Source organism: Meleagris gallopavo, chromosome 2 (assembly GCF_905368555.1).
Source record: "Meleagris gallopavo chromosome 2, MGAL_WU_HG_1.1, whole genome shotgun sequence".
Classification (NCBI taxonomy): domain Eukaryota; kingdom Metazoa; phylum Chordata; class Aves; order Galliformes; family Phasianidae; genus Meleagris; species Meleagris gallopavo.
This window is the reverse complement of record NC_139405.1, coordinates 14,658,416-14,685,293: the sequence shown is the minus strand read 5'-3', so window position 1 is coordinate 14,685,293 and position 26,878 is coordinate 14,658,416. Positions and strand designations below refer to the sequence as shown.

Sequence of the window (26,878 nt, the reverse complement as noted above, 5' to 3'; positions counted from 1 at the left end):
GTTTACATGCTAAAATCCCCAACAGTCAATAATGAGGCTTAGTAGAGGCAGTACCCTGTGTCTTCACCTGTTGGTTAAGAGTCAGCTCATTTGGTTCAGAGTTTGAACACTCTTCCTTTAGGATCTACTAATGTCTGTAGTAAAGTCTCCTAGTAGAAAAACGTATGTTTTGAAAGCATGGGAAGGTAATGTGAGAAAGACAGAAAAATGTATATTATAGGTTTTTTAAAATGTATTTCTTTGATATACTTTTTACGGCTCCTTTTTACTTTTATTAGGCCAATGTTTTAAGTTACTACCAAGCACACATATAAGACTTGCTGTTTAATCTCCTAGAATCATTATTTCTTGTGTTTATGCTCCCCTTAACAAGCACAAGGTATGGAGTAACCTTTTTTGTTGGTGGGCCTCTATATATTCATCATGCTTTTATCTTAATTATGGGAAGAAAACTTGTTCAGTATCAAGCTTCAAATGCTATTGGGGCCACTTCAGTTCATGGATGCATCTGGTCTTCAAATTCATATTGCTTTTCAGCCAGCTGTACTTTAAATCATTTTTGCATCCTCCATTCAAGCGCCTAAGGATACAAAAGAATTGGTTGTTGTGGAGGTAAGTGAGCTAGCATGTTGCCTGATGCTTCCAGAAGTACTTGGAGCTCGGTTATTTTTCTGTGTTGTTCCTCTTGTGAGTCTCCGCAATTACATAAGCTTTGTGTAGTAGGGTGTGTGTGGTGGCAGTGTTTGCATACAGCTAGTGTGGGATCTATTTTCCAGTCAGTGTTAATGACCTGTGATTAACTTCAGTAGTGCAACTTCGTGCAGTTGAAGCTAATGAATGGCAGAGTTTCTGCTGTTAGCTGTAAGAGGGTCAGTTTTTTTTTTTCCCCCCCTACTGTGTCTGTATAATTGTAGTGTAGTCTAAGCTACGTTACCTGTTTGAGGTTGATGTTAATATGTTAGCATGAATGTGCAGTGCTGTGAATGAGTGATCACAGCTAATGCTGCAGTTTGTTACTGGTAGGTGTGTGGATGAGTACCAAGTGAATACGTTGCAGGAGAAAGTTGTGAATAGCAGAAGCATGACTTGCAGGTGAAGGGGAAATAGTATCTCTTTCTCATTGACATGCTCACTGCTCTTGCTTTGGTCAAGAATAGTTTTGTCATCAGTGATGCCACGGATCTAATACTTCCTTCCTCTCCATAAAGAAACTTTCCTAATAGGAGTGTGTCAGGCTGAGTCAAATGTGGATCCGGAGAACCACAGGGCCAGGGTGTGGGAAATTGTCGAACTCATTGCAAGCGTGGATTTTCCTCACTTCTTCTTAATGCTTACTCACTTCAGCTTTTCTCAAGTCATGAGAGAGTTCCTTGAGTTTGGAAGGCTGAATGTAGCCTTTGAGGTGGAAGTTGCATAAGACTTTCGTAAAATACTGACAGATGGCCTGTAGGTATCTGGCATCTTTGGTCTTAATGAAGTCTTGAAGGTAAGATTGCTATGGATGCTCACTATGCTGAGTTTAAAAACAAGGAAAAATAAATAAATAAATAAATTGCTTGTCATCTTTGTTTAGAAGAGTTCAAGCTTCTATTGGAGATCTGAACTGGGACCTGAAGTTGATGTGACTTGGGTTTCCTAGGGTGCAGAGCAGACAGCCATGATCCATAATGAATCAAGCTTGCTACCCTCTGGGCACAGGTGTTTCTGAAGGGCTTAAAGTTGGCCCTCTATCTCTGGCTGTCTCATGCTTGAAAAGCAGATCGTGATGAGGCACTGACATGTCTAGCACAAAGGCTGAGTCATTGAACAGTGCTATCAGAAACTCCTTGAATATGAGGAACAGTGAGGGGTGAGCAGGGGCAGTTGTTACACAGAGCAGATCAAGGATGACAGAGTCTGAAGTGGACCATAACAATGCATGTTTTTCCCCAGGCAGCTGATTTAATGAGTCAGACCTGCGTCATACTGCTTTTAACTGAAGCTGTGAAGATTTACAAAACTTTAGCCACATGTGGGACTTTTTGGTGACTGAAAATGATCTAATCCTTTAAGCCAACCATTCAGTCTTCTACATCACACTCCCTTGCTTCTCAGCATCCCCCTGCCAGCTATAGATGGCCTGGTTTTCAAATGTGCTAAGTGTTGTCAGACTTCCAGAAATTCTTGGTGTTGCCTTTTTTGTGCCTTCGTGAAGTCAGGGCTATGAAGAGATGGTGCCTAGTAAGTGTGGATTGATTTTCACAGTTCTGCCTTTAAAATACTTATCCGTGTGGTTAATGAAAAGAAATACCTCCTCCTCCACCCTTACAGTCTGGAGAACTACTGTAGAGTTGTTAAAGTTATGAGTTTAAAGTTACTGTGCCTGACTGTGTGTACATAAATATTATAGGTTACGGGATAGAACCTTATACGAGATGTTGGCCGGAGGATTTAGTCTGCATTCCAGCTGTGTTGTATTTCTTGTAGATTTCATATCAACTTTTAACAGCTACAAGTCTGTACTAAATTATATGGCTTTTAGAGAATAGAACTAAGTTTAGAGCTTTAGATGAAAGGCTACAGTCTTTAGTGCTTGTATACAAAACTAATACTTCAAGTCCTTTTGTTTGTAATGGCCATTCAGTAACATGGCTATTTGCAATAAAAATGGGCTGTATCCTACAGAGCTGTGAGTGGGATTGGTTTACATGTGCTGGTTTGGAGACTATGGCTTACCAAACAAATAACTGAATCTTCCTCCCATCCTGCAGTTTTATCGTAGTGTTTTATAGTGTTCATTAATGTCTAAAAACTATTTTGAGATGCTAGGGTAAGCAAAACCATCTTGTGGTAAGCTGTATCATCTTGTGGTGTGCTGCTGGACTGTGTTGTCAATGTACTGTGTCATGTCTGCTGTTTTACTCTTGGCTTTAGGAGCAGGTGAAGAAACAGTTCCAAAAGCAAACACAGGATTTGGTACTACTCCTACCAAAGTTAAAACATGAAAGAGTTGGGTTCAAAATAATTGTTTGGTTGCAGTCTTGTTATAACTGTTTTCTTTAGGATACTGTTTTCTCAGTTGGAGTGACATTCTGAGATATTACCTGGAGCTGCATTGGGGCTGTTTGGATGACGGCTTTTAAGATAAATAGGCTAACCTTTGTTTGACCTCTATTTTAAAATTGTTCATATTAATGCTACCTTAAGTAATTCTTCATTCTTTCTAAACACTAAATATTACAGCTGTACTTACAAGATCAGAATGAAATTGAACTTTATATGTCTATCCAAATTGACTAAAGACTGTCTTTTGCCTCGAGGAGACCGGAGCTGCAACAGGGGGACCTCAGTTGTCCTTGCTCCATTTGTACAAAGAAAAAAATGCCTGGAGGATGCGGAGTGGTTCAGCTGTAAATCAGGCTTCTGAGCCACAGGTGGTAGAGGCAGGGTTGTACGCGTGTTTCCTGGCTGCAGTCTGGGAGGTCTCAGAGCTTCGGCTTCGGGTCATGCTTATGGGAGCCAAGCACTGCTGGCTCAGGCAGCAGAGACTTGTGGTGATGAGATGCCAAGGAGCTCCTGTCCTGTGAGCTGCTCCTGTTTATTGCCTGGCCAGGTCTCTGGAGAGAGTAAAGTTGTACTAACTCAGCCTCTTCTTGGGGTGAGGGCAATACTACTTGGCATGGAACAGTGTGGTGCTTCTGTGAAAGGGAGCTGTGCGACTTTGACAAATAATTCCTGATGAAGGCATTGTGAATACTGTGTTGCTTGACTTGGTTTTCCCATCCGAATGTGCAACTTTTTTTTTTTTTAAATACTAAGCCCAGATTTTAAAAATAGAAGGTTTAATTAAGACTTGCCTTTCTATGTTCTGGCACATAAATCAGCTTTGGGATTTTCCAGAGGGCTGAGCAACATACAGAGTTTTCTGCAGGGCTATGATTGACCCTTGAAAGCATGTTTTAGTTAAAAGTCTTTGAAATTCATACCATGGGTTTATTCACCTGCGGAGGGAGATATATATGTATAATAGGTATTTATAACCCCATCCTCCCAGTCTGTCTGAATTACCAACTCGTTGATTTTACTGTTACCCTTGTGTTAATTCAGGTTTCTCAGAGCTTCATTTGGGAGAGCAAGCTAGACTTAGAGAACAGCAGAGAAAATTTGAAAAGATAATTTAAGCACGTTTAAAACTAAAGAGCAAGTAGTGTATTGCTTATTTAAAAACTGATTAAGAAAATATCTCACTGGGGGTATGGCTCTCTAAAAACTGGCAAAGTTTTCAAACCTTGAAGTGCTGCTTTAAACACTTCTTTCAAAAGGAATCACCTTTGAAGATGACTAAAGTGGTGGTTGTCATGATGGTTGGGTTGCTTGCATCTCTTCTGTTTTCTGGCCTTAAACCAAAGTTTACTTTCTTGCCTGTGCTTGTACTTGGGGTTGGACCAGTTATTATTTTATTCCAGGTGACAGAAGGAAACTGATCACTTTGTGAGTGTTGGATAATTGAATTTCCAAACAGAGAGCTATGGTACAGTGTGTAACCACATTCTTAAAACTTGGCCCTTATTTAGTTTCTCTCTGCAGCTAGAGTGGGTACTGATTGAAGAGAAACTCTGTAATGGTGAGCTGCTCTCTTGCACACATGCATCAGGCATGCTTGTACACAGTCTCATTTCATCATTTGTTCCAGCCTGAGTTCTGCTTTTCATATCACCTGTAGCCAAATCTCATCCTCTTTCTCTCGTGCTGATCATTCTTAGTACCTGAAGAAATGCAAATATTGCAGTCTGTTAAAGGTAAATGCTAAGGGAGATCCAAATGTCCCAGTGTAGGTGCTGAAAATGATTGGCCCTCTTGGCCTTCTCAGTAGCCCTGCTAACCCAGACACTAAGCAGCCCTGACCCCTGTTGTACTGCTGGTGGGATACACACTAGCTGTGGGTTGGTTGGAGTGGTACATTCATGTGGAGTTTCTCTCCTTGTCAGCAACAGTCAGCAGGAAAACAGCTGTGCCCTGACTTTTCCCCCCCCAATTGCAGATCCTCAGAACTTGACTCAGTTTGTTGAACTGGCTTTTTTTCCCTCTTTCATAGAAAGCCCAGGATCTCAACTCTAAATTAACTTTTCTTCTAAATACGTATCTTACCATGTTGTGTTGTATGGGTTGGACCATTCATATGGTGTACATGTTTTAAATATAATAGGGCTCTTTGGTAGGGGGTTGGGGCCATATCTCCGCTAATAATCTGTGCTCAATATGAGAAAGTGTGATTGAATCAAGTAAGTACTGGTTGTGGTGCAGCACTGTATGTGTGCCTTGCCTAGGGAAATGATGTTTGTAGAAAGCAAGGAGAACAATAGAAAATGATACTACAGCTATGGTTCCCATCAGAAAGGTTAGTATAAGAGTTGAAGTAATTTGTTGCTGGAAAAGCTAGGTGTCTGTATTTTTGTGGCCATATAAAAATGCATGCACTCTGACAAGCCAGAAACAAATTGTTAAACCTTTGACTTGGGGGGAGCAGGGACTGACTACTTGATGACTAAAGAATTTCCGTGAGGGTTTTTTTTTTTTTTTTTTTTTTAATTTTTGCCAAATTTGCTGCCCAGGGCTGAATATACTTCGAATTGTCTCCCCTGTGGAGGATGGAAGAACTGAGGGTGAGCCGGTAGCTTTTTTCAGTTCTAATGGAAGCTTTTAGGAATTAAAGGTGCTTTGAAGTTTGGATAAGCATCGAAATACATTCATGTGAATTATTGTGACACTGCACTTGGTTGCTTATCTGTACTTAATAAATCTCCAAAGCGACTTAACAGCAGCAAGGATAAATAAGGAAAACTGTGATGGAATCCTGTACAATTCATGCTCTTCTGTCATATAGAAAAGCTGAGAAAAGCACCACCTGCCTCGCTGGGCTGTGACCAGTAGATGCCACTGCAGGCTTAGTAACAGGGGGCACCGCGGTGGGGAATGTAACTGCAGCGTGGGAAGAGCTGAGGTCAGCATCCGAAGGGGACATCAAATGGCTGCCTTGGTCGTGTTAGCTGATGATAGCATGTGCCATTCTACTTGATGCTAAAGGAGTATGGGACAGGTACGGGGTAAAGCAGCCTTAGGTATATGTTTGTGTGATACATTCTTAAGGCAGATAGCACGCTTCCTATTTTTGGATTCTGTAGAAAGTTTGCTTGTCCTACTTGGGTTTCCTGCTTGCACTTGCCCTCTGCTGGAAATGAAATCCATGATGGTATGTCTGCTTCCCCCCACCAGATGAGTACACATGATGATAATGCTTTCTAGATAACTAGAGTTTTATGCTCAGCAAGCACAGAAGGTTTCTACTTAACATGATGTTCAGGATTTGGTAAACACTGGCTAGTACATGTTTGTGAAATAATGTGAGCTGTCTCAGAGGCAGTAAAACATGCATGGGGAGAAGAACCTCATTCTTCAGAAACCTACAAAACTGTATTTAGCTTTTTTTTATAAAGTGTAATTGTATTAGGGAGAAAAGATCTTGCATTGAAACATTTAATCGAAAATAGGTTAAACAATAATATTTTTGCATACTTGTTTGCTTATTTTTAAAGAGAAGCAAATAGTGAAAGCTGCAAAGCTTCTGTTGTAGCTCCATTTTACATATGTATGTACATGTATAAGATCCATTTGACTGTGAAATTTGTATGGGTCATTATCTATTTAAAAAGTATGTCTGAAGTTGAAATGTAGAACTTTCTGCTGATGCAGAAGCTATCCCCAGGACAGACATCTGGTTGCTGGGAGAAGGCCATGCAGTGAGGGTGTCTGAAATAAGAACCAGTGCAGCTGTGTATTACAGATGGCAGCAGAACTTAAGGGCTGAAAGATGTGGGTGCAGGAAGGATGTGGTGGTGTCACATCTATGTCATATGTGCTGTTGCGTGGAGTTCATTAAGGGCTATTACAAGCTTGCAAATGCTAGTCTAGCAATCCAGAGTAATTCTATTGCTGTAAGTGGAAAATAGCTCCTTCCTGTTGTGTCCTGTCACCCATCCATGCACGGGTGTGCAGAGTTTTTCTGGCTACTCTTAGAGGTGCTCTGAGCACCTGTAGCTGGTGTTTGGGTAGACCTTGAGGAGTACACCACCTTGAGGAGGACACCATCAGTGGATGCACTTTTCCTTGCCTGAGCTCTTCCTGATGCGACCTTTATTTTTCTGAAGGGTATGATCAAGGTATTTTGGCTCAGTTTTGTGAAGCATGTCAGCAAATACTTAACGATACAAACTGTCCCATTGAAGGTGTTCTGTTGTACTTTGACCTGATAGGAACTCTTTGCTGGAAATTCACTAATCAAACCACGAGTTTTTACTGTGGCTGGCACTGCAATTCAAGCTGTGCGGATCTGTCTTGATTTGATAAAGATAAGCTAATCCTAATAAATGTTAACTTTTGAAGCGACTGGGAAAGCATCTGTTATAAAGCCCTGAAGATCTCAAATCCTGAATTGCATCCTTCTGAAAATTAACTTGCCCACCATTATCCTGGCTGTAACAAAACTAGGCAGAGCTAGTTTGTTATTGTTTGCTTGCTTATTTGACATTTTGAGCCCTCGTTCTGCATTCAGGTCATATTGTTAGTCTTTATCGTCTAGCTGAATGGCCAAATGGATAGGAGACATACCTGCAGAAGTGAAAGGTGAGATTCCTGAGTAATTGCATAAATATAAGAACAGTGATCTGAGAAAATATCTGAAGATTGGGTCAGAAGTTGTGGTAGCCTTTCAAGGATTTGATTAAACTGAACTGGAGTTAGGATCTTCTTTCCTTTAAAAAGAAGCATGAGCACATGTGAAAAACAAAGAATGAAAGCAGTTTAAATAAATGTTTTTTTCCTTTGTCTCTGTTTGTGGGTTCTTCTAAATTGATTACGCTGATGTGGTTGTTTCTATAATTTAATTATGTCTGCACTCAATGAGAACAAGTTAATTAAAAGTCATCTTTTGTTAGTTGAAATGTATTAGCTTTGCCTTCGTGGAACTTCATGGCTTTTTGCTCCTCTTTTTGTGGACTGGTGTTCAGTGCAGCTGTGCTTTCTATTGCATAACAACTTAATATAACTGGCTTTATAGCTCTTCATTTTTATGGGCTGGTCTAAATTACCTTCAGTGATTTGCAAATGTAGATCAGTAGTGTAAAAACACAAGTCTCATTTTTATATTAAAGCTTGCTCCTAAGTGGCCAATCAGCTTTGCTTTTAGTCCCTTCAGCAGGTTCTGTTGCTGGCTCTTGATGTCGGAAGACTGAATGTGTGCAGGAAAGTTGCTGGGTCCCTGTAGCCTGGGTTTGGAAATCGTGTTTCATTTATAACCAGAAAGGTTTTTATTTTAGAAAGCTCCTGGTAGATGAGCTTAACCTTGGGCTACAGTAATGTCAGGACTGAACAGGGCAGGGCATAGTTTGTATTTAGGTTGGCAGGAGCCAATCCTTCAAAGCTACATGACTCAGTAGCTGACACACTTCCTTCGGGGTATGAATGCCGCAGCATGTTGGTAGGAGGTGCTGCACTGCTCCATGAGTCATTAAAACCAAACCATTGAACTTTTCCTGGTCATTATAGATCACTTGGCTCCCTTAGCAAGAGCATGGCTTTGCCTGGCTGTTCTGACTAACCCCTGACTCCAGTATGCTTCTGCCCCATCTAGTCTACTCCCTGGCAATTTGGCTTAATCATTTTCTTTGCATTTCTGCTGCAATGCTGTAGCTTCGTTAGTTTGGTATAAAATAGCCTATCCTTGATATTTCTGAGGACATCCATGTATTTCTACACGTTTGAATCTAGAAGGCTAAATCCTTAGGTAATATAAACTGGATAATTCCCTTTGATTGTTAGTGTACAGAAACAGGCCAGGAATCTTGAGTTTCTTTTCCGTTCATAGTAAAGATCCTTGGAGTGACATCCATGGACAGAAATATTTCTTGTCCATTTCAGAAGCAAGTACAAGCTTCTCTTTTCCTGCACTGGGGCTTTGCAGTTTCTTGTGGACCTGCTCAGTCCTGTGGTAGCAGCGCATGCGAGTGTTTCCTTGCATATCTATTGTACTGTGACCTCCTCTTAATGTCCCAGTGAGAGGCAGCTGGTGTCCTACCGTAAGAAGAGAATGAAATGTTTGTAATGTAGCCAGCAGCTGTGTATCAAGGCTGCCATGACTTGGAGATGGTTTAGCAGCTTAATGATGAAATACTATTTGCACAAAACTACTATAAAGTTAGCTAGAGATGTTGGTGATGAATTGGGTTTTCTTTGTTTAAGAAACTGGATATGGATGGAATAGGAAAATGCAAAAATGGGTGATGCTCTCAGGACTCTGGAGAGCTTTCTGTATTTGTCTGTTTTAACTTGATGTGGATTTGTTGTGGGTCTTGGATGTTCTCTGCAGCAACACTCGTGTGTTAATCCTGAAGCTTTTCAATGAGAGTTTCTTATTCACTGCATATAGCAACTTGACAGCTCTGACTTGTGTTTGATCTAGAGTTGTTTTAGAAATATCCAAGCGTGAGGGAAGCTTCTGATCTTTAGGCAGGAGTAGAAGGTCCATTTCTAAGTCAGTGTTCAGTAGTCTTTATGAATATCTTACTTTGTTCTATCCATATATATTGTGTTATATTCCCAAGAGCTGTAGTTCTATGCAGACTGACACCTTAGCTTATTGAGCTGGTGGCCCATTTTGCTTGGTGTGTGAGGTAAGGGTCTTGTCAAGTTTCCAGACCAGAGATGTAGAGGAACTTTTATTTTATGAACTGTTTTTTCAACTTTAATAATAAAAAAACAAACCCCCCAACATGAAAAAGCAACCTCCCTACTCCCCTGCCATAGATGCAAAGGAAGTACCTACATGGATAAAGTACACTGTGGTGCTTTAGCTTCCCTTTTATTTTTCTGCAAATTAAGGTGATTGTCATTCCAGTGCTTGAAATCTTCTGGCTTATCAAAATGGTTCTTAACGTGTTTTGAGAAGCTACTTGGTAGCCATCTAGTATATAAACACTTAATCAGAGTTCTTAAGGGCTCAGTTACATTTCTAGGATGAGGGGTTAACAGTTAATAAATTTTGATAGCGACAGGAGTCTTATCTTAACCCACTTACTTATTCAGTACCTGGAAAACTCAAATGTCTCAGAATCAGTATTGCTTTTAAGTGGATACTTGCAATAATATTTGTACCTCACATACTGATACCATGCTGTGCTTGTTCTGTCCTCCCTTTAAGGATCTGATCCAAAACCAATTTTGAAATAAGTGGAAAGTCTTCCATTGATGTTCTGTTTTAGAACAGATCCTAGAAGAAACTGCAGACGAAGTGATAACATAGTGGTGGGTCATGTGTCTTGTGTCTGCAGTACTGGCGAGCTGATGTCATGTTTATTAGAAGCCAAGATCAGAGTTCACAGGCTCAGGAAATGTCTGCAGAGTTTAGAAATGGTTTGTAACTTCTATCCCAATGACAGGTTTATTTGGCACTTTTTGATAAGTGGCCTGTTTGAAATTTCCTCTCCGAGTAAGCAATTTGTAATTCCCACTTGAAAGGGCTACTGTGGGGGATGGTGATGGGGCCATATTTGAAAACCATTTATGGTTACTAACATCCTGGCATCTGTCATCCAGGAGTTTTGTGCCTTTATGGTTTTGATCTGTCTAAAATGACTTCTTTATATAGAAACTGGAAAACTCTTTTTTTTTTTTAATATTTGCAGACCCTTAAAGCATATAAATAGAAAGGTAAAGGATCATTAGAAACAGCTCTGCTTTTATTTTCTATGAAATTTGCTCGTTTTATTTTGATGCCCTTGTCTCATACAAACTTACAGCATAGTTTTCTGTTCCTTGCCAAAATAGTGTCATTGTGACACTTAAAATCTTCCAATTATGAACCATTGCACTGATTCACAATCCTCTTATCCTAAGCCCAGTTTTCTTAAATAACAGAGTAGTCATTTTGCAGGTGTTGGAGGTTCCTTTCACTGGTTTCTTCCATTGGCTGCTGAAGGAAGTTGGAAAAACCCTTGCATAGTGGTGCTGTAACTGCAGTACTCCAAGGGTATCAAGAAAACAAAATTTACTGGGAGGGGTAATGGCTTTTTCTTAGACCATTCCTCTTCCCATTGCTGGGAAGAAAGAGCAAACAAATGTAGAATGTCAAGGGATGTGACAAAGTGAGCCTGAGCCCAAAAGTCTTTTTAGTCATTCTAAATATGTTGGATAATTTTTTTTACCTTTCCTGATTTCAACAGAATTGTCAAACTCCATGAATGGCAAAAGTGTGTGATATGCTGTTAAGATTACAGATGAATCCTGTAACTAACTAGAATGAAAAAACACTGCTTATTTTATTTATGATGGTAATTAGGATACAAGAGGTTTGTTTCGTATGTGATTGGTGTGACTGCTCTTTTGAGGCATAAAAGGAGTACAAGGGACAACTATCAGCTGTTTGCTAAGAATGGAAGTGGAGACTCTTTCCAGAGGCAGTCTAGTATGGTAGATACGAACGTAGCCACACTGGTCTTCATGTGAAGAATTGAGCACGTGTGTAGGGAAGTGTTACTGAAATATAGGCTACTCATAATCAGCATTTAGGGGCATGGTGGAGCCCAACAAATTAACACTCAACTCCTTGAGGATTAATTGGAGTTGTGTTGTTACCAGAGCTCAGGGGTATAACCCGGATCAGAAAGGGCTCTCTTGGAACCTGGGTGCTCTGAAAATTGAGTCTTTAGCATGTGTTAACTCTTGTAAATAAATCCTGCATTCTCCAGTCACTTGCTATATAATCAAGTATACAGATGTATAATCAACAAGTATACAGAGAAGTTAGGCTGGTCTTTAGAGAGCTGGAAAGATTATCACGATGATCGGAAATGAATGGAAAAGCTTACCTGCGTCCTGGGCTGGCAGAAGAAGACTGCAAGAGGAGTGATCTCCAGATTGCTCAGTCAGCCCTTAAATGGGGTCTAGGAGAGGTGGAGCCAGGCTCCACCCCTTCTGGTCACACAGGTGAATTGTCTTCACCTGTGCTCCCATGGCTGACTCATTGCTTGCCTCAGGTGATCAATCAGAGGTTCAGGCTGCGACTCAATAGTTCCCGTATGCAAGCGTATGGGAACTATTGAATCACAGCCTGAACCTGTTTTTTTTTTTTTTTTTTTTCCTATGGTAAGATCTAGTTGGACACACGTTTACTGTTCTGATGCTTCCAAGCTTTTGATAGGTGGAGGAGACTTCATTTGCCTGAAGAGACACAGAGGACTAGTGGTAAGGCTGAAGGGAACAGCTGGATCCCACTTCCAAGTTGCTGACCCATTCTGAGGCATACAGTTATATAGTCTGATCTTTAATCATATTCAAATTTATTTTCTGTCATCAGTAGTTTGTGTCAAATATACCCTGACCTCTGTCCTCATCTAAGGGAAACCAGGGGTATCCAAATAGGACTTCATCACAGTATTGATTGATTTTTTTTTTTTTTTTTTTCCTTCTATTTTTAACTTCCCTTTAAAAGAATTTAATGACTTATTTGTGATCATGTCCCTGCAGTCATGGAAACTGTAATTCAGTGTTACAAATTGAGTCTGGTTCCTACCAGCAGAGGACACTGCTGCTCAAGAAATTTGGCTTTGCAGTCTAAATCCCCAGAAACAAAAGTGGATGAGAAAAGTGGGAGAAAGATTTAGGAAAAGCATTAAGCATAAATCTTAGTCACCCAGCTGCACTGATTACTGGGATGGAGCTGATAGCAGTAGCCATATTTTGTTAGGAGCTGGCTTGTGGAGTGGCCAGATTGAGAAAAGTGGAAAAAACTTCAAGTGGCAGCAAGGTAGCTATAGGGGTAGGTGATGCAGGCCTGGCTGTTTTGTGTGTGTATGCATGCTGTGGTTGAGGATGGGGTGGCCTTCCCTCCTTTATTTGAGCACTTTTGCTGATAACCTGTGCTGGTGTTGTAGAGGACAGCCCTGGTGTATGTGCTTTGCAAGCAGCTGATAAAGGCTGATAAAATGTACAGAAGGATAAATGGTCAGTCAGTTTGTGGGGGGGAGGAGGATGCAACAAAATACATGGGCTGTGGTGCCAAAGCCAAATTGGAGAGTTTTTTGCCCTCTGCTCAACGTAAGGGAGACAATAGGGGCAAACAGAAATTTTGGCAGGAATTGAAATTAAGGAGGAATTTAAAACTGATGGCTTTTAAGAAAGATGAATTAATATGTACCTTGTCTGAGATTACTGCCCAATGGCAGCACTGCTCAAATGCTACCAAAAGTTCAGGAAGTCTGCATTTGTTCAGATATTCACCTATATGTGGTGTGGAAGCAAAATCTATGGAACGTTTAAAGAGAATCAGCCTTTTAATGTGAAGGAATCCTCCTTTTTTGGGCAAGCAGCAGAAATGTGAGTCCTGGTAGACAGAGTAGCTTTAAGTTATGCATACAGTAGTGTTGGTGCTCCAAAGTGTTGGTGAATCTGGAGAATAGTCCTTAATGATGTGCAGGTAGCTGTGCTCTGAACTGGTAACATAACTGACCAGTCAAGTGTCTACTCTAGGAGGTGGTTCACTTAATTTAGGAAACACTTAAAGGCCATAAGTCTCTTATTTCTCAAAAGTAAAGCAACTCCCTAGAACCCCAAGCCACTTCTGAGGTTAAAAATGGAGCAACCTATTATATGTATATATACACACACTTCTGTGTCAGATGCAGTTTAGTCATACTGTCCCTGTGCTGCCATCTGTCGTACAGCAACAACATGTAACGGGATGTTGGTGGGAAGGCTCAAGCTCTGCTGCCGTACCATCACTGTCTGCACCTGACACTGTGGGCCAACATTACAAAAGAAGAGGTGTTACCTTCAGAGCAGCCCTTGTGTGTGTTTATATAAATTTTTGTTGTTGTTCACCTTATTTTTTTAAAATTACTTACTGAAAATGACAAAACAAACAGTTGATGTTTTATACAATTATAACGCACGCTATAGTAGAACAATTCTTTGAGTTGCTCTTAAGTTGCAAAGTTATGATGGGGGAAGGATTTAAGCTGACTACAGTTGAAATGCTTAACTTCTGAGACTGTGTTGGACTAACAGTGAGAATTGAGCTCTTTGATTGCGAGCCAAGGAGCATACTCCTTGGGCTGCTTCTCTATCAGCACCTCTAATGCCTACCATCCATTGTTACTTTGTTTCTGATGAGTACTCAAATGCAAGCACGCTGCTGCCGCTGCAGATCCTGAAGTGTGGCCTCCTGTCCCATGTGTGCAAACAGAGTGATACTTTTCTCTTCTTTGGTATGTTTGGAAAGTTGATTTGTGTCAGTGCTGTTAAAAAGGATTACAGTGGGACTGGGAAGTATTCAACAGGCCTTGTCTATCCAGCCTTAGTTGTGCCATACTTGTGTTAGCTGAGGATGTGACTTAGGGTTTTGATTTCAGTTGCTGGTGAAGTCAGGAAACCTAAATTTCTTGGCTGTAATGCCACTTTGTTTTTCTCCTCAATTTGCATGAAATCTGCTTTTAAATGAGGAGTGTAGCTGACTTGCATGCATGAACCTGATGATGCTGAAGGACTAAAGAAGGCAGTCCAGATTACTTAAAGCCAAGAACTGGCAGTTGCTAATTTGCTGTGGTGTGTGTGTTTTTTTTTTTTTTTTTTTTTTAGGTAGGAGCTGCTGGGTTCATGACTTCGTGTGTTCTATGGGTAGTAGGGCTGATCTGTCTCTTGAGCAGCACCCTGTTGACTCCCATGAGATCTCAGGTGACTAGGGACAAGTTTGGGTCCTGGTGGATGAAAAGCTGGACATGAGCCAGCAGTGTGTGCTTGCAGGCCAGAAGGCCAACGTTATCCTGGGCAGTGTCAAAAGAGGGATGACTGGGGGGGAGAGGAAGGGGATTGTCACTCTTTGTTCAGCCTTCTCAAGGCCCCATCTGGAGTACTGAAACGAGGCCTGTGACCTCCAAGCACAAGAAATCTGTGGGAGCTCTTGGAGCAGGACCAGAGGAGGATCACAAAAATCATCAAAAGGCTGCAGCATCTCTCCTGTGAAGACAGGTTGAGAGAGCTGGGCTTCCTCAGTCTGGAGGAGAGGAGACCTCATTGCGACCTTCCAGTACTTGAAGGGAGCTTATGAACAGGAGGGTGACTGACTTTCTACATGGTCTGATAGTAATAGGACAAGGTGGGATAACTTTAAAATAAAGGAGGGGAAATTTAGGTTAGATATTGGGGGAAGCTCTTTACTCAGAGGGTGGTGAGGCTCTGGCACAGCTGCCCAGAGCTGTGATGCCCCATCCCTGGAGGTGCTTGTGGCTGGGGATTGAAGCTTGGTGATCTTTAAGGTCTCTTCCAACTTAAGTCATTCTATGATTCTATTAAGTTTTAAGAGATTGAAATGGATGTTACAATTCAGTGATGAAGAATCAAAACTCCAGGGATTCATTTTCTTAGTGAATTTTATTATGTCACAAAGATTGAGTTGTGGCCAGCTTTGCGCAGTTAAGAAGGGAGGATGCAAGTTTTTGAAATCATATTGTCAAACTTTCTTGGCTGTGTGCTTTAATAAGTGTCACAGGCTGGCTCATTCTTCTGATATTGTTGAGAAGTGGCAAGTTACAGATGAGACATTTTGTGTAATGATTGATGGTATAGGTGTGTTTGCCCTGCTCGCTAGAAGGAGGTAGGAGACACTTTGGTTATTGATAGAACCAAAGAGCCTGGCTTACATATGACTGATTGATGGGTACTTAGGTACTTATACCCTGAGTAAGCAAATATTAGCTACACTGTATTTCAGATATCTAAAAACAGCTGCAGAGGAGGCAGGAAAAATATTCATGCCTTTCATATTTTTGAGTATGTATCTCAAGACAGTGACTCCTAACTGAATGATTGTTTATTTTCTTTAGCTTTCTCTTGCAGGTTTGTGTAGTCTTTTTGTGTGAGACTTACACATGTGGCCCTTCTGTCCTGCTCTCCTATCATGCACAGCAGCACATACATTTGAAGAATCTCAGCTTTCCTCTGAATTCCCCAGTTGCTACATCCTCCAGCCAGCCACATCTGGCATTTGTTAGTTGCAAGCTATGGCATCATAGATCTTGAGCTCTCCACTAATATTGTCTTGTGCTACAGCTGTGTCCTATTGTGTATTTTGCTTGCAGGGTGCGCTACTGATACGGTCCAAGGCGCTGGATACTAATGCAAAAAGCTCAGTGCCCACTTATGCTGTTACGTTTCTTTTGGGCATGAGGTAAACCAAGCAAATGGAAGCTTAAGAAAACAGTCTCAATGTTTTGGGGTTCTTCCTCATCAATTTAACTTATGTAAAACTTTAGAGATTGGGTCCTTAAAATGGCAGATGGCAAAACTTGAAATGGAGCCTAACTGAAGTGATTTGTTTCCAAAAGTGAAGGACTAGTAGTAGCTTCCATCAGCTCAGTGAAAACTGTGGAGAGCTCAGCATTGTTGGTTTTGATTCTGGTTCATCAAGGTCTTTTAAATATATGCTTATCTTTAATCCTGTCGGTAATGATATGTGATCTTCAAATAGAAGTGGGGAAAGTGTTGTATGTTAATGTTAAGCTGCAGTTTTTCCAGTTGCAACGAGGAAGGCTAAAGCCTGTCTGGAATTGAATCTGGCTAAAGTGATAAAGGATAATAAAAAAGGCTTCTTCAAGTATGTTAACAGCAAAAGGAAAACTAGAGAGAATGTGGGCCCCTTACTAAGTGAGGGGGGGGTTCTGGTAACGGGGGATGCTGAGAAGGCAGAGATACTGAATGCCTTCTTTACTTCCGTCTTCAGTGAAAAGGCTCTCCCACAGGAATCCCACACCCTGGAGGTTAGTGAGAGGGTCTGGGGAATGGGAGACTTCCCTGTAGTCAAGAAAGAGGACGTGCGTGAGTGCCTAGGCAGTACTAAGGTCCACAAGTCCATGGGACCTGATGGGGTGCATCCACGTGTGCTGAGGGAGCTGGTGGAGGTCATTGCTGAACCGCTCTCCATCATTTTTGAGAGGTCTTGGACAACAGGGGAGGTCCCTGAAGACTGGAGGATAGCCAATGTCACTCCGGTCTTCAAAAAGGGCAAGAAGGAAGACCCGGGTAATTATAGACCTGTCAGCCTCACCTCTGTCCCTGGAAAGGTGATGGAACAGCTTGTGCTGGATACCATCTCCAGACAACTGGGAGAAAAGGAGGTTATCAGGAGTAGTCAGCATGGGTTCACCAAGGGGAGGTCGTGCTCGACTAACCTGGTGGCCTTCTATGATGCTGTCACATGCTGGTTGGATGGGGGAAGAGCGATAGATGGAGTCTACCTTGATTTTAGACAGGCATTTGATACTGTCTCCCACGACATCCTTATAACAAAGCTGAGGAAGTGTGGGATAGACGAGTGGACAGTGAGGTGGGTTGAGAACTGGCTGACAGGCAGAGCGCAGAGGGTCGTCGTTGGTGGTGCAGAGTCTGGCTGGAGACCTGTAACCAGTGGTGTCCCCCAGGGGTCTGTGCTGGGTCCGGTCTTGTTCAACATCTTCATCAATGACCTTGATGAGGGGATAGTGGCCACCCTCAGCAAGTTTGCTGATGATACGAAGTTGGGAGGATTGGCTGACACGCCTGAAGGCTGTGCTGCCATTCAGCGAGACCTGGACAGGCTGGAGAGCTGGGCAGTAAGAAACCGGATGAGGTTCAACAAAAGCAAGTGTAGGGTCTTACACCTAGGGAGGAATAATTGCATGCACCAATACAGGCTGGGGGATGAGCTGCTGGAGAGGAGCTCTGCAGAGAGGGACCTGGGCGTCCTGGTGGACGACAGGTTGGCCATGAGCCGGCTGTGTGCCCTCGTGGCCAAAAAGGCCAATGGCATGCTGGGGTGCATTAAGAAGAGCGTGTCCAGCAGGTCGAGGGAGGTGATCCTCCCCCTCTACTCTGCCCTGGTAAGGCCTCATCTGGAGTACTGTGTCCAGTTCTGGGCTCCCCAGTTCAAAAAAGACAGGGATCTCTTGGAAAGAGTCCAGCGGAGAGCCACAAAGATGGTGAAGGGCCTGGAGCATCTCCCCTATGAAGAAAGGCTAAGTGAACTGGGTCTGTTTAGCCTTGAGAAAAGACGACTGAGAGGGGACCTGATCCAGGTTTATAAATATCTGAGGTGTGGCGGCCATAGCGGTGAGGCCAGTCTCTTTTCAGTGGTACGCGGAGACAGGACGAGGGGAAACGGACATCAGCTGCAGCATAGGAAGTTTCACACAAATGTGCGTAAGAACTTCTTCACGGTGAGGGTGATGGAGCACTGGAACAGGCTGCCCAGGGAGGTTGTGGAGTCTCCTTCTCTGGAGATATTCAAGTCTCGCCTGGACGCCTACCTGTGCGACCTGGTGTAGGGAACCTGCTTTGGCAGGGGGGTTGGTCTCGATGATCTCTAGAGGTCCCTTCCAACCCCTATGATTCTGTGATTCTGTGACATTCTATCTCTGAATTATGTACAGGTGATTCTTCATACTTCTATGTGGCCATCGTGCGTTAGAGGATTTGATTTTGGAGCTGCTACAGTGCTCATGTGAGCTAATAACTCATCTGTTTATGTGCAAGTGCTGTCATAGTGCAAAAGTAAGACAGACAAAGATGATTTTGTACAACTTTAGGAATCACTGCTTGAAAATCAGCTGCTTTGTGCAAAGTGCTTGGGAATTCCCTTTAGGAAATGACTTGAAGTAGCTTCATCTCCAGTATTGCTAAATTCAGTCTCCTGAGGCTACTTTCTTCTAACGTGGTTGTCATCTTATTTTCTTTACACAGCAAGGTTAATGTATTTGCTCTTGCTCTTTAAAACAGAACAACAATTATTTGGGTATTATGTGTATGTGTAGTAAAAAAAAAAAGTATGCCTGTGTAAAATGTGAATGTGTGTGTATGTATGTGTTAGTTTTCAGAAGGTTATTGGAAGCAGCTGTGGGTGGAAGAGAAACAAAGCCATGGATTTGAGAGCCAAACAATTAACATAGGAGTGGAATACTGTAGTTACATCAGTCTTTCTTTAAAAAGCCAGAATTTCTCCCTTATTCTCAAAGGTATATTATTAATTCTCTTGGCATGTAACATAGCAAAATGACTGCGTTTATGAACTTGACTACTTCTTTTAACAAGTTCCAATAACTGCTTCCTAAACCTTGTGTTTTTATATCAATTACATACAGTAAGCATTGAAATCTACCAAAGAGAACTGCTGAGGCCAAGAAGGGTTATTTATGTTAAATGGGGATTGCTAACTGCCAGAAGTAAAATGTGGTTATAATTTTATAACACCACTTTATAATTAAAGTCATAAGTGAGGTTTCCTGCTATTGTTTAAAAATGTGTCATGATAAATTTAAATCAAGGATTAAGGCACAGAATAGGCTACTAAAGAACATATCAGTACAACAAAGATGGTACGGCAAACATGTCTGTCTTCTGCAACAGACATGTGCTAACAATTTCAGTGAAATAATTATATTTATTGCATATAGATTCTGTTTTAGGAACTATAACCACTTAGGAACTGTTTTCATTCATGTCAGATTGAGGTTAATTTGTTGTTACTGTATGTCTATAGATAAATTTTACTGTCAGAGAAATTTAATATTTTGGTTTAATGATAAGACAGTCTTCTAGCCAGACCAGTTTTTTTAAAAAGGTTGAGAAATCCAGAAGTTGTTAATAATTTTGGTTAATATTTGTGTCCACAGCATAGTGAAGTTAATACTTTATCAATAAAGAAAATAGAACCTTGGCAAGTAAGGACCCACTGGCCAGATTCAGTAAAACATTTCAGCACGTGCTTAACCAGTTTCAGTGGGATGTTGATTTTAATAGGAGTTAGGCATATGCCTAAGAGCTTTTATTGGGATTCTTTTTTTCAGTCCTAGCCTAAATTTGAAGAAGAAACTTCAAATTGTGGATGTGAGCAGGAATAGTAATACCTCTTTTTTTTTTTTTTTTTTTTTTTTAATTTTTAAGTTTATTAGTTGTCAGAGTATGTAATTTAGCTGCTGTACCATCAATGCCATTTACTTATTAGATTTCAGGGTTGACTCATTATAGCCTATTGGTATTTGGTAGTGCTGCCATATTCCCAGAGAGAAGTGGTTTAATTCACATGCATTTGTAAGAGTTAATCACTAGAACATTCCTGACTTTGGTAAGTCATGTTCATGGAATAGGTAAGTAATTTTCAATGTATCATTTCATACGTTGCTTTGCTAATATAACCCATGTGTTTCATATCAGCACTGAAAGAACATTAATCAGTACACACCACTTCTGCCAGACATTCTACATAAAGTCCCAGGTTACATCTCAAATGTCTATATGTGGATAAAGATGAATAATAAAATGCAATAGATATCATTTGTTACACATGCTGTTTGTAGGTTTGTTTAAAAAAAAAAAAATAAATCTCATAACAAGAGATGATGGTAATACAGCATTAGAGATAAAGGTAGGCACTGTGAGGTAAGAAATGCCACATTCAGACCTACAGACTTTATTCTCCTGCCTTGTACACATACCTTGTTATCATATAGATTCTAAGTATAGGATCATATTAGTGATGCTATTTTTTGACCAAAATGGAAACAAAGCATGGAAACTGCACAATGCAGGAGCTCTTATGTCCCTAAGAATTCTACCTCATGCCTAGGAAGTTACAGACAAAATGTGTTCTTTAAGGTATTCATAACTCTTGAAAACAGATGTTGGAATGGAAGCAAATGAATAGCCCTAGTGCAGGAGATCACCACTGTACAGATAAAAACTGAAAAACATGGAGTCTGAGGTAAGGGAAGTCAGTGGGAATCTTCCATTGGCTTCAGAGTTCTCAGCTGCTTAGGATGGTAAGCGTCGTCTTATTTCATGCTACTGTGAGGTGCAAGAGATTCCTGCTGTATTTGGACTATCAAGTGAGTTTTGTGGACATAGAGAAGCAGAACCAGTGTCAGTGGAATGGCATTACCTTTGCTGGATTGTAGGCTAAGTCCTTACCCTTTTGCATGGCTTTGCCCACGTGAGGTGAGAACATGGTGTTAAAAAGATTGGTTGTATTGCAGATGTTCAGAACTGGAAAAATCACAAACTTTTGAAAAAACCATACGAGATGAACTCATTAGCAGCCAGCAAATGCACAGGCTACTGAAATCTGTATGGTCTGTTTTGCCTTAAAACAAAATGAGATCATAGTGGAAATACCACATAAGACAACCAGAATGATTATTAATAGGTCTTTAATGATAATAGATTTGATTCAGTGTTGTTTGGAGTTATTTGTAGTGTCAATAAGTAGTACCTGTTTTTCTTTGAATGCCTGCTACGTTTTGGGATATTTGCAAAACCCTTTCCACTATATATCCAGTTCCTGCTATGACTTCTGTGCAGTTCTTCTAATTATTTTCCTGAGCAGGAATTTTGGAGAATATTTACAGATATCTAATCTCACTGAAATTCTATTGGGAATTTTAGTTCCTTTAACAATTCCAAGCAAGCATTTGCAGTTACTAGAAATGTGCCTTTTATTTTAGAGTCACAGATATGTCTGGAAGGAAGCCCCATCATCTGATTTCTCTATCTGTTGTAGAATAGGGGGAGGCAATGGAGTGAAGTGGAGATTGTGAGGCAAGGAGGAAATGAAAATGGGATGTCAGGGGCAGTAGGGGTAAGAAGAGATGCTAAAGCACATGTATATACTATAAAGCATGTGGAAGTACTAAGGGTTAGAGAGTAAACAAACAGCCTAGACCATTGTACCTGAATTTCTGTAAATCCGTGATGGGTAGATTTCACAGTCTCCCTGAGAAACTTAATTAATGTTTTTTAAAATGAAGAAAATCTTTTTGACTTCTCAATTTAATTCTACTTCTTTTTAAGTCCCTTACTCTTGTCCTGTCCACGAGAAAAAATCACTTCTCTCTCATCCATATTTGGTGTCCTGAAGGATGTCCTTTTTTCTTTCTCTCTACTATCTGAATGTTCTTATTTGCTAAAATTTGCTGTTATTCCTGTTGATTTATTGTTTTCCAAATGTCTGCCAAAAGCACTTAAAATTCAGGATACCGCTGCACGCATTGTAGATGTGGGAAGATCCTGGTGAATACTGTCTCTTATTGTCACAATGGAGGATTAACATGGTTCACAAAGACTGTTTTTCTTTTTTTTTTTTAATTTTTTTTATTTTTTTTTAAGAAGAGCTGTGTTGTGAGGGCAGTACTCAAAGCCTTGCTTGGCTGTGACATCTCTTTGCATACTGTACACTGCTACTCATGTAAATGGAGGATTGTTGTTTGTTCAGCTGCACATACAAGTTATTTTGTACTGTAGGGGTTATAATCAGTTATATAGGATGGGCTAAATGTTTCTGAATGTTCTCTGTCTCTTAAAAGTGAAGTCAAATTATGCTTGCTCTTTGGCTTCCTAAATGCCATGTGTGTCTTGGGTGAGCACTCTAATGGCAATTGGAATTGGTTTGATCCTTCATTTTGTTTAAGTACACTGAAGTTATCATGTAGATGCATCTAACTATTCCAAATATTTTGTAACATGCTTTTTTTCCCCATAGCCTGGGCTGTGTGTTTATTCTGTTCAAAGTTCAGCTTTAAGTATCTGATCTCAATTAACCTCCCTAAAAACTGAAGCAGGAAAGACTATATTTAAGCCTTCTAGATGTTATCAGTAATCAGGAGAAGCATTAGAGATGCCCTCTCTTACAGTTTATTGCCAATAGCTGGCAAATGCAAACTTGAAAATGTCTTGGACCATTTAGAGAAAAAGCCTCTGCTACTGCTGGGGGATTTATGCTACCAGAACACTCAAATACTTGTGGAGTGCAGATGAATGAGCTGCAATCACAGCCTCCTGCGTTTAACAGCAGCAGGAAGCATTTTGTTTGCTACTTCCCTGGGTGTTTTCCAATGACAAAAAAAAACAACAACCAACAACTGCACACTTCTGTCTAGTGAAATTCAGCTAGAATGCTTGGTAGCTGGACAAAAATCAGGCTAGACGTAGCTGCTTAGCATGGTTTGCATTACATGCTAGCTGCGGACATTGCCTTGAGGAGAGAATGCACACAGAATATTTTATCTTAATTGACTCCAGTCTGCTTCACTGAGATACTTCTAATCTTTGTCCTCTCTATTTCTTTTGACATACACCAATGTAAGACTTCACTCTTTTATATATCTGTTATATAGATGGCTGTTTCTTTAAAAATTCTTGTAAAAATGAATACAGGTTAGATTGTTTGATCTAAAAAGAGAGTATAAGATCAGTCCTGATTTGAGTAGTGAGGAGGAACTGGGCTTTGGTGGAGTTGCTGTGTCAATAACCAGAAGAGCTAAGCTAATGCCGTTACTGTTCAGAGCTCCAGCAAATTTTTATTTGTACACAAGGCAAATGGTGAGTAGCGCTCCTTTAGCAGGTCTTCTGCCAAACTGACCTCTCCAAGCTCTATTGCAGAAGTATTTGTATTCAGTTCATTTTTTTTTGTTTGTTTACTTTGAAACAGAGATGATTGCTCTTTCACTGCTGGGATGTAGCTTCCACAAGTAGCTGATGTGTATTCTGGAGTCAAAATGAATGTAAAGCTATCTTCACTCTGCTCATACTTCCCATCTTTATAGGATGGAGCACATGAGTAAACTGAAACCTGATTTCAAACTGATCAAGCCTCCAATTTCTCTAAGGTACACGTGATGGCCAGTGGCCAGCAGTATGTTTTTTGATAGCCTTGGTGAGACTCATTTGGATTTTATAGTGTCTCTTTAATCTTCTTTAATATAGAAGATGTCGGCTGCTTTGGAAATGAAAAAAATCAAGCTGGAGAGACTAAGTTGTGTCGGAACAATGTGACAAAGCACACTGATCCTCTATTTCAATAGCTGAATTATTTTTTATCACTTTCCATTCTTCTAAAGTAGGTGAGCTTAAAAGCTAGTTTAGAAGCATGACGGAGAATACATGACAACTTTGAATCCCTCTCTTCACCCAGAGCATCCTATTCTGAATCTAAAAAAGGCTCATGGTTGTTAGTATTAATGAATCATCAATATGCAACAAAAAAACTGTTTAAAATAGAAAAAAGTTCTTATTTGTTACGGGAGACGAAGTATTGCTCTGAACAGTACCCGTCTTGCTCTCTGTGTTGCACTTGAGGCTCAGGTTTACAAGATGAAGAACAACTTCTGGACTCCTTGGGCCTGCTGTATATTCTACTATATGTAGCTTTTGTCAACAGCTTGTACAGCTCTCCCTTGAGTCTTGTGCATCGTGAGCTTGGTGGCAAAATTATTAGATGATGTGAAGCTAGAATTAAGGAAAGAATTCTCAGAAAGCTCCTGTGAAAGTTCCTTGGTTTCATGGTTCATTAGGAACTTTAAACTTCTGGCCTTCATGCTGAAAGATTTGCTGAAGTTAATGAAGTCCTGTGAGTGAACCTCGTCAGGCAAAATTGGTGGCTCCTCTGAGATCCAGAAAAGTGTTACCAGTTTCAAACAGCTTTTGCTTTGAGATTTCTTCGATTCATTTGGACCTGACATAGTAGAGCTGCAGAGCAACTTGAGACAAAATACTTAAATGATCTACAAAGAGAAGCCACAGAGTTTTTGAAGTTATCATTAGAGCTGTGTTGAAAACTAGATTTTTTTTTTTTTAAATAAGAGGGGAAATATGAACCTGAGGTTTGCAAAATTGCCTCCCTGTGATTGCAGCAGTAAGAAGCTTAAGCCCTAGAAATGTCACCAACTGCTAAACTTCATCAGAGAACTCAGACAGGCCATCATTATGGCAGCAACATGTACAACAACACAGTCCAAGTGCTGTCTGCTGAGCTGGACCTTATGTGGAGAAGCACGTGATCTGTTAGTCCTCATGTCAGGAAACTGAACAAAGACGGAAGAGATTTTTTTTTTTTTTAAAAACAACTTGAGAGAACTCTGTCACAAACTTTATTGAAACACTTTCATAATTTTAAGCTGCTCTGAAAATCTTAACAGCAGAAATCTGTTACCATCCAATAGGTAAAACAAGGAAAGAAGTAACTGCAGCACTTAGGATTCTATTTAGAATTCCCTTCTCTATCCTGCAGGATTTAATCCACTGGTCACACATTTTCATCTAAGTAATTTCTTCCTTGAATTATTTATTATCCATTCAGGCAATCAAGTCAAGGCATATCTAGTCTCAGATGACTCTGCTTCTACCATTGCTAGGCATTGTAGAAGCACAACTTCTAAATACAAAGCTCTTTCTGATATCAGTAGAGCAAGGGGAATGTAGCCTTAAAATCCATATTAAATGAACCTAATTTCCTCTGAAATGTTAACGTGCTGTGCTGATTTCAAGTTAAGCAAAACAGATGCTTTCTAAACTGCATCTAACAGGATGTAGAAAATTTGCTATTTAATGCAGATTGAAAAGCAAATTCCTTATAATCACCACAGAAACCATGGCAGTTTGCTAAGTACTGTGAGTTGATGCTGCACTTCTTAAGTACTACTTGCTGACTTACACGTGCTGTTGCCTACATAGTGCAGACTTGCTTACAGCTTATTTACACAGAGGTAGTGAAGACAGTTGACCAAACCTTGTTCTTGGGGAAATAACTACTATATCCTGCCAATTTCTTAAATAGATGTAGAATCAAATTTAGTTGTTACACAGCAGTAAGATGCTTTTGCATATATTGAATGTTCTACTCTAGAAGCTTTGCTGTAAAATTCAGGCATTTTGCATAAAAGAATTATATGAATGGAATTAAAGGGAGGAGTTCATGTCAGTATTTGATGATTTCCTCAACTGAGAACTACTTGAATGTGTATTTGATCAGATCAGTTTTTCTGACCTTTAAATTCAATGCTGAAGTAGTTGTCTTGTGACTTAGAGGTAATAGCAACTGTTTTTAGCCTACAATATCTATTTGTCTGAGTACCTGCAATTGAAATAGGTATGTCCAGTTTCTGCAGTGACATTTTAGTTGGGGATTATTCAATTTGGATCTCTTATTTTAAGTAGTTTATTCAGTGTGTACTAAGGGATCAGGTAAAGAGCTGTCTCAAGCAGGCAAGCAATCACCAGATACATCTACTGTGCAGTTTTGTGTTTATATTGATCTTTATTACAGATTAATCGTTCTGACAGCTAATTGAGTAGAATTTGGTCTCTCTTGGCACTTTTAGGAAAATCTTGAGCAATCTGAAGAGATTCAGAAATTCTGGGTTCAGGAATGGTCATTTTCCTGCTTAGTATTTTATGCATTACTTACTTACCACTCTGCGGATGTTCATTAACAGTGGAACCTTAACTCGAGCCAAATAAGAGAACTTCTTGTTTCCTGTTTTTTTGTTTTTTGTTTTTTTTTTTTTTGAAAATGAATCTCTTTCTCCCTGAATTATTTTCATGTTTTGACAAAAAGAAACAAGACAGGGAAGTAAAAAGTAATCAAGTTAATCAAAAAACTTTCTTTACTTTGTTTCAAAGTATTTATGTAATTTCATGCTATGAATTTACATTTAAAAATAATCTTTTAAAATAGATAACTACAAACATTTCTTTTTCTTTCTTCAAAACTATTTTGTAGTAGAAGTTATATCTCTGAGTATTGCTGTTTTACTGAATCAGTTTATGGAGAAAGCATGAATGTGTTTTAGACATCCTCATCAGGGATTTCCCATCGCACTCATTGGAAAGGGAGGTCTTGGTCATTTAATACAACATGATTGTTTTGGCAGAGAGGTGTTAACATCCTCATTGTAAGAAACTATTTTCCTCTGATCAGATAGAGTTTCATGTGATTCAATTTGTGTCCGTTGCTACTTGTCTTGTCACTGGACAACAGTGTGAAGAGCCTGTC

General features: G+C 40.2%; 1 protein-coding gene across 9 annotated transcripts in view; it reads left to right on the top strand.

The window, feature by feature from the left end:
- The window catches only part of BMP2 (bone morphogenetic protein 2), a 236,864-nt gene that overhangs the window by 42,214 nt on the left and 167,772 nt on the right, over positions 1-26,878 (top strand). The window lies entirely within an intron of this gene.